At 37.0% G+C, this 9,097-nt stretch overlaps 1 protein-coding gene across 1 annotated transcript in view; it reads left to right on the top strand.

The window, feature by feature from the left end:
* KLF8 (KLF transcription factor 8) overlaps nt 1–9,097 on the top strand; it is a 151,624-nt gene that overhangs the window by 51,516 nt on the left and 91,011 nt on the right. The gene's annotated exons all lie outside the window — the stretch shown is intronic.

Here is a 9,097-nt window from a genome sequence, read left to right as displayed (position 1 = left end):
TGTGAAATGTCTGAGGTTTTGAATGCTGGCATAAAATTTAAAAATATTACAGCACCATGGACTCAAAGAAACCTGCCTATGGGCTAGGTGTAGATTCTCAGTTATTAGTTTGTACATCCTGCTTTGGAAACTCCTTCTCCCCAATAATCTCCAGCTCAGAATTGAGTTGTGGACACCACGGATAAGAAAGAGACCTTCCTTTCTCGCAAACATGCACTGCATTACATTTGCTGTATTAGGATTTGTATAGAAGAAACCAGAATTCTAGATGCTGTGCCCTGAGGTTCTGAGAAGGTGATCATTTTCCAGGCTGCATTGTCACAATATTCCTGTGACACTCTTCTTATTGATGTTTTCTTTGCTTCTCTTTCATGTACAGTGAAGGTTGATTACACACATGTGTGTGCATGTGTATGCATGTGCATGCATGTGTGTATATACGTACATACATGTATAAATATATATTAAGTATTTAACCTAAAAATTTCAAAATGTAAAAGTGGGATAGTTTACTGTACTGTCAGGTACTCTTCATCCGACTTTAACAATTATATCAGTATATGGCCAATCTTGTATTTTCACATCCCTACTGACTCCTCCATTCTCCCCAGTAATATTTTGGAACAGATTCAGACACCATCATCATAGTCAAATACTTCAAAATATATTTTTAAAAGATAAAGAATTTTTTAAATATGCACAAGATTACTATCACATTAAAATTCCTGATATCGGGGCGCCTGGGTGGCTCAGTGGGTTAAAGCCTCTGCCTTCAGCTCAACCATGATCCCGGGGTCCTGGGATCAAGCCCCGCATCTGGCTCTCTGCTCTGTGGAGAGCCTGCTTCCTCCTCTCTCTCTGCCTGCCTCTCTGCCTACTTGTGATCTCTGTCTGTCAGATAAATAAATAAAATCTTTAAAAAAAATTCCTGATATCAGTTTTCCATAATATCAATATCATATTTCTTTTAAATTTTTTCTTTTTTTAATTCAAATTTGTCATTTTGTATTATTATTAGATTCAGGGTAGATTCATTAGTTTCAGGTTAATGATTCATTAGTTGTATATCACCTAGCGCTCATAACAAGTGCCCTAATTCTCCCAATTATCCCACCCCCCCATCCACCTCCCCTCCAGCAACATTCAGTTTCAGCCCTATAATGAAGAGTCTATTATAGTTTTCTCTCTCTCTGTATTTATCTTATTTTATTTTTCCTACCCTTCCACTATGTTCCTCTGTTTTGTTTCCTAATTTCCAAACATAAGTGAAATCATATGGTATTTATCTTTCTCTGACTGACTGACTTAGTTTGCTTGGTATATTACACTCTAGTTCTATCCAAGTTGTCCCAAATGGTAAGATTTCATTCTTTTTGATGACTGAGTAGTATTCCTCTGTGTGTGTGTGTCTGTGTCTGTGTCTGTGTGTGTAAACTCTTATTTATTCACTCATATCTTGATGGACATCTCGGCTTTTCCCATTGTTTGGCTACTATGGACAATGCTGCTATAAACACTGGGGTGCATATGTCATTTTGGATCACTATTTTGCATTCTTTAGATAAATACCTAGTAGTGCAATAGCTGGTTCATAAAGTAGATTTATTTTTAAGATTTTGAGGAACCTCTATACTGTTTTGCAGACAGTTTTGCACCAGTTTGCATTCCACAAAGAGTGGAAGAGTATCCCCCTTTCCACACATCCATGCTGATGTTTATTGTTTCTTGAGTTGTTAATTTTAGCAATTCTGACCAGTGTGAGGTGATATCTCATTATGGTTTGATTTGCATTTTCCTCATGACGAATGATGTTGAATATTTTTTTTATGTGTCTGTTAACCAAGTATGTCTTCTTTGAAGGAATGTCAGTCCATATCTTCTGCCCATTCATTGCCTGAGTTATTTGATTTTTGGCTGTTGAGTTTCATAAGTTATCTTTTTTTTATGTTCAGCTAGCCGACATGTACTACATCATTATTTTCTTATGTAGTGTCCAATGATTCATTAGTCACACATAACACCCAATGTTCATGACAACATGTGCCTTCCTCAATACCCATCACCAGATACCCATCCCCCCACCCTCCTCCCTTCTGTAAAACTCAGATTGTTTTATGGAGTCCAGAATCTCTCATGGTTTTTCTTCCTTCTCTGATTTCTTCTAATTCTATTTTCCCTCCATTCTCCCGTGGCCCTCTGCACTATTCCTTATATTCCACATTATGAGTGAAGCCATATGATAACTGTCTTTCTCCGCTTGACTAATTTCACTTAGTATAATCTCCTTCAATAACATCCATTCCAACAAAAATGGTGGGTATTCATCCTTTCTGATGGCTGAGTAACTTTATATTGCATATACAAACCACAACATCTTTATTCATTTATCTGTTGAGGACATCTCAGCTCCTTCCATAGTTTAGCTATTGTGGACATTGCTGCTATGAACATTGGGGTGCATGTACCTCTTCTTTCACTATACCTGTATCTTTGGGGTAAATACCTAGTGGTTCAATTTCTGGGTCACAGGGTAACTCTATTTTTAATGTCTTGAGGAACCTCCATACTGTTTTCCAGGGTGGCTGTAGCAGGTTTCATTCCCACCAAGAGTGTAAGGGGGTTCTCCTTACTCCACATCTGTGCCAACATTTGTGGTTTTCTGGCTTGTAAATTTTTTACCATTCTAACTGGTGTAAGGTGGTATCTCAGACACATAGACCAGTGCAGCAGAGTAGAGAGCCCAGATATGGACCGTCAACTCTATGGGCAAATAATCTTCAACAAAACAGGAAAAAATATACAGTGGAAAAAAGACAGTCTCTTCAATAAATGGTGCTGGGAAAACTAGATAGCTCTATGTAGAAGAATGACACTCGACCCTTCTCTTACACCGTACACAAAGATAAACTCAAAATGGATACAAGACCTCAACATGAGACAGGAGTCCATCAGGATGCTAGAGGAGAACATAGGCAGTAATCTCTTCGATATCAGCCACAGCAACTTCTTTCAAGATATGTCTCCAAAGGCAAAGGAAACAAAAGCGAAAATAAACTTGGGACTTCATCAAAATCAAAAGTTTCTGCACAGCAAAGGAAACAGTCAAGAAAACAAAGACGCAACCCACGGAATGGGAGAAGATATTTGAAAATGACAGTACAGACAAAAGGTTGATATCTAGGATCTATAAAGAACTCCTCAAACTCAACACACACAAAACAGACAACCATATCAAAAAATGGGCAGAAGATATGAACAGACACTTCTCCAATCAAGACATACAAATGGCTATCAGACACACGAAAAAATGTTCATCATCAATAGCCCTCAGGGAGATTCAAATTAAAACCACATTGAGATATCACCTTACACCAGTTAGAATGGCCAAAATTAGCAAGACAGGAAACAACATGTATTGGAGGGGATGTGGAGAAAGGGGAACCCTCTTCCACTGTTTTTGGGAATGTAAGTTGGTGCAACCTCTTTGGAAAACAGTGTGGAGATTCCTCAAGAAATTAAAAACAGAGCTGCCCTATGACCCTGCAATTGCACTACTGGGTATTTACCCCAAAGATACAGATGTAGTGAAAAGAAGGGCCATCTGTACCCAATGTTTATAGCAGCAATGGCCACGGTCACCAAACTGTGGAAAGAACCAAGATGCCCTTCAATGGACGAATGGATAAGGAATATGTGGTCCATATACACTATGGAGTATTATGCCTCCATCAGAAAAGATGAATACCCAATTTTTGTAGCAACATGGACGGAACTGGAAGAGATTATGCTGGGTGGTATCTCATTGAGGTTTTCATTTCTATTCCCCTGATGGCTAGTGATGTTAAACATTTATTCATTTGTTGCTATCTATTTCTACATCTTTGGAGAAGTGTCTGTACATGTCTTCTGGCCATTTCTTGACTAGATAATTTGGGGGGGGGGGGGGTGGTGAGTTTGATAAGTCCTTTGTACATTTTGGATACCACTCCTTCATATGTAATGTCGTTTGCAAATATCTTCTCCCATTCCATCAATTGCCTCTTTGGTTGACCGTTTCCTTTGCTGTGCAGAAGTTTTTAGTCTTGACAAAGCCCAAAACCTCATTTCTGCTTTTGTTTCCCTTGCCTTTAGAGGTGTGTCTTGAAAGAAGTTGCTGTAGCCAATGTCAAAAAGGTTACTGCCTATGTTCTCTTCCAGGATTTTGATGGATTCCTGTCTCACATTGAGGTCTTTCATCCATTTTGAGTTTGTCTTTGTGTATGGTGAAAAATGATATTTTGATAAGGATTGCCCTGAAAGTGTAGATTTCTCTGGGAAGCATAGACATTTTTAACAATGTTTATTCTTCCAATTCACAAGCATGGAATGTTTTTCCATCTCTCTTTGTCTTCCTCCATTTCTTTCATAAGGGTTCTGTAGTTTCCAGTGTATACATTCTTTACCTCTTTGGTTAGGTTTATTCCTAGATATATTATGGTTTTGGGTGCTATTGTAAATAGAATCAATTCCCTAATTACTCTTTCTTCAGTTACATTTTAATATATAGAAATACAACTGATTTCTGTGCATTGATTTTGTATTCTGCCATGTTGCTGAATTGCTGTATGAATTCTAACAACTTGGGGGTGGAGTTTTTTGTGTTTTCCATGTAAGATATCACATCACCTGTGAAGAGAGATTGACATCTTTCTTGTCTATTTGAGTACATTTTATTTCTTTTTGTTGTCTGATTGCTGAGGTAAGGACCTCCAGTAATTAGCTGAACAATAATGGTGATAATGGGCATGACGGTTGTGTTTCTGACCTTAAGGAAAAAGCTCCCAGCTTTTCTCCATTGAGAATTATATTTGCCGTAGGCTTTTCATAGATAATGAATGATATTTGCTGTAGGCTTTTATGATATGGTGGTATATTCCCTCTATCCCTATACTTTGAATCAGGGAATATTTTTATCAGAAAAAAAGTACTTTATACTTTTAATCAGGAAAGATGTTGTGTTTTGTCAAATGCTTTTTCAATATCAATTGAGAGGATTACATGGTTCTTGTCTTTTCTTTTATTAATGTGCTCTATCATGTTGTTTGTCTTGTGAACATTGAATCACCCTTGTATCCCAGGAATAAATCCCACCTGCTCATGGTAGATTATCATTTTAATATACTGTTCGGTCCTATTGACTATGATCTTATTGAATATTTGGACAGGCATATTCATCTGGAATATTGATCTGTAATTCTCCATTTTGAGAATTGGTTTTTGGATCAGGGTAATGCTGTCCTCATAGAATGAGTTTGCAAGTTTTCCTTCTATTTCTATTTTTTGGAATGGCTTCAGTAAAATAGGTATGATTTCTTCTTTAAATATTTGGTAAAATTCCCTTGGGAAGCCAACTGGTCTTGCTCTTGGTTTTTGGGAAGTTTTGATTACTGCTTCAATTTCTTTGCTGGTTAATGTTCTGTTTGGATTCTCAATTTCTTCCTGTTTCAGTTTTGGTAGTTTATATGTTTCCAGGAGTGCATTGATTTATCTAGATTGATTAATTTGTTGGCATATAGTTGCTGGTAATTATTTCTAATAATTGTTTCTATTTCCTTGGTGTTAGTCATGATCTCTCCCCTTTCACTCATGAATATACTAATTTGCCTCCTTCCCTTTTCTATTGGGTAATTCTGGCCAGAGATTTATCAATCTTATAATTTCTAGTTTCTTTGATCCATCTTCTAGTTTCTTTGATCTGTTCTACTGTTTCACTGTTTTCTATTTCATTGACCTGTGCTCTAATCATTATTATTTCTCTCCTCTTGCTTGGTTTATGCCTTACTTGCTGTACTTTCTCCAGGTCCTTCAGGTTTAAGTTAAGCTTGTGCATTTGCTTTTTTTTTTCTAATTTTTTGGTAGAGTTTTGGATGGCTATGCATTTCCCTCCTAGGACTGCCTTTGTGGTAGCCTATAAGTTTTGGATCAATGTGCTTTCATTCTCATTGGTTTCCATGAATTGTTTAAGTTCTTCTTTAATTTCCTGGTTCACCCATTCTTGAGCAGGATGGTCTTTAGCTTCAAGTGTTTGAATTACTTCCAAACTTCTTCTTGTTGTTGAATTCCACTTTCAAAGCATTGTGGTCTGAGAAGATGCAGGGAATAATCTCAGTCTTACTGAGTCCCTTACTAAAGGTTCTGATTTTGTGGTCCCATGTTATAACACTCCCATGTTATATCACTTTCCAGAAGTCAGCTTATGGAGGCTACCCCACTTCTGTTAGTCTCCCTATATCTTCCTTTACATTAATGACTTTACATATCCTACCTTTCAAGGAGAAGTTGTTTTTCTGCTTGTAGAGATCCAGATATATACTTTTACATCTCAGACTGATTTCATGGATGTTCAAAATGGTTTGATAGATATCCAGGTATATTCCCCTAAGTTCCTTATAGATTTGGATACCAGCCCTTTATCTCATAAGTCATTTGCAAATATCTTCTCTCATTCCCTAGGTTGCCTTATAGTTGTGTTGATTGTATCCCTTGGTGTGCAAAAGCTTTTTATTCTGATGAAGTCCCAATAGTTCATTTTTTATTTTATTTTATTTCCTTTGCTTGTGGAGGCATGTCCAGAAATAAGTTGCTGTCTCTGAGGTCTCTGTGTTCTACTATAGGACTTTGATGGATTCCTATCTCACACTTTGGTCTTTCATTCATTTTGAATTTATTTTTGTTTGTAGTGTAAGAAAATGATCTAGTTTCATTGTTCTGCATGTGGCTGTCTAATTTTCCCAACACCACTTGCTGCAGAGACTGTTGTTGTTTTTTTCCATTGGATATTCTTTACTGCTTTGTCGAAGATTGATTGTCCGTAGAATTGAGAGTTCATTCCTAGGTCCTAGATTCTCTGTTCTGTTCCATAGATCTATCTATCTGTTTTGGTGTCAGTACCATAGTCTTGATGATTACAGCTTTGTAATACATCTTGAAGTCCATAATTGTGATGCCTCCAGCTTTGGTTTTCTTTTTACTTTTTTAAGATTTTATTTATTTATTTGTCAGGGGTGGGGAGTACAAGCAGGGGGAACAGCAGACAGAGGGAGAATCAGGCTCCCCTCTGAGCAAGGAGCCTAATGTGGAGCTCGATCCTGGACCCTGGGATCATGATTTGATCTGATGGCACACACTTTACTACTGAACCATATTGGTGTCCCCAGCTTTGGTTTTCTTTTTCAACATTTCTTTGGCTATTTAGGGTATTTTCTGGTACCATACAGATTGCAGAATTCTTTGTTCAAGCTCTGTGAAAAATAATGGCCTTATTTGATAGGAATTACATTTAATGTGTAGAACATGTTCAATACTCTAGATATTTTAACTTTATTTGTTCTTCCAATCCATGTGCATCAAATGTTTTTCCATTTCTTTACGTCTTCCTCAATTTCCTTTATAAGAGTACTATAGTTTTCAGAATACAGATTTTTTTTTTTTTTTACCCCGTTGGTTAAGTTTATTCCTAGTTATCTTCTGGTTTTTGGTACAATTGTAAATGGGATCCATTCCTCAATTTCTCTTCCTTGTAGTTCATTGTTAGTGTATAGAAATGCAACAGACTTTCTGTAATGGTCCTATCATTTTTTTGGTGGAATCTTTGGATTTTCTACAGAGTATCATATTAAGAGTGAAATTTTGACTACTTCTTTGCTGACTTGGATGCTTTTTATTTCTTTTTGTTGTCTGACTGATGACACTAGACCTTCCAGTACAATGTTGAACAACAGTGGTGAGAGTGGACATCCCTGTCATGTTCCTGACCTTAGGGGAAAAAGTTTTCAGGTTTTCCACACTGAGGATGATGTTAACTGTGGCTCTTTCATATATGACCTTTATGATGTTAAGGTATATTCTCTCTATCCCTACTTTTTTCAGAGTTTTTATCAAGATAGGATGCTGTATTTTGTCATATGTTTTTCTACATCTATTGAAAGGATCAAGAGGTTCTTATCTTTTATCTTATTAATGTCATGTATCAGGATGATTGATTCTCAGATTTTGAACCACCTCTGCAACCCAAGAATAAAACCCACTTGGTCTTGGTGAATAATCCTTTTATTGTACTCTTGAATCCAATTAGCTAGTATCTTGTTGAGAATTTTTGCATCCATGTTCATTGGGAGTATTCATCTCTAATTCTCCTTTTAGTGGGGTCTTTGTCTGGTTTTTGGTTCAAGGTAATGGTGGCCTCATAGAAAGAGTTTCAATGTTTCCCTTCTATTTATATTTATTGGAACAGTTTCAGAATAATAAATATTTGGGCTCCTGGGTGGCTCAGTCAGTTAAGCATCTGCCTTCAGCTCAGGTCATGTTCCCAGTGTCCTGGGATTGAGCCCCACTTCGGGCTCCCCAGGAAGCCTGCTTCTCCCTCTCCCTGTGCCTGCCACCCCCCCCACTTGTGCTCTCTTTCTCTCTCTGCCAAAAATAAATAAAATCTTTTAAAACAAACAGTAAGTATTAATTCTTCCTTAAATGTTTGATCACATTCCCTTGGAAACTATCCAGGCTGGACTCTTGTTTCTTGGGAGATTTTTGAGTGCTGATTCAATTTTGTTGCTTTTTATGGGTCTGTTCAGGTTTTCTATTTCTTCCTGTTTCAGTTTTGGTTATTTATATATTTCTGGGAATGTGTTCATTTCTTCCAGAGTGCCTAATTTGTTAGACTATAATTGCTCATAATATTCTCTTACAATTGTTTGTATTTCTTCAGTATTGGTTGTGATCTCTCCTCTTTCATTCATTATTTTATTTAGGTGGGTCATTTCTCTTTTATTTTTGATAAGTCTGGCTAGGGCTTTATTAATTTTGTTAATTCTTTCAAAGGACCAGTTGTTGATCTGTTCTACTTTATTTATTTATTTTTTAATTTTTTATTTTTTATAAACATATATTTTTATCCCCAGGGGTACAGGTCTGTGAATCACCAGGTTTACACACTTCACAGCACTCACCAAATCACATACCCTCCCCAATGTCCATAATCCCACCCCCTTCTCCCAAACCCCCTCCCCCCCAGCAACCCTCAGTTTGTTTTGTGAGATTAAGAGTCACTTATGGTTTGTCT

The sequence above is a fragment of the Mustela nigripes genome, chromosome X (assembly GCF_022355385.1).
Source record: "Mustela nigripes isolate SB6536 chromosome X, MUSNIG.SB6536, whole genome shotgun sequence".
In the NCBI taxonomy this organism is placed as follows: Eukaryota; Metazoa; Chordata; class Mammalia; order Carnivora; family Mustelidae; genus Mustela; species Mustela nigripes.
This window is presented reverse-complemented; position numbering and strand designations above follow the sequence as displayed.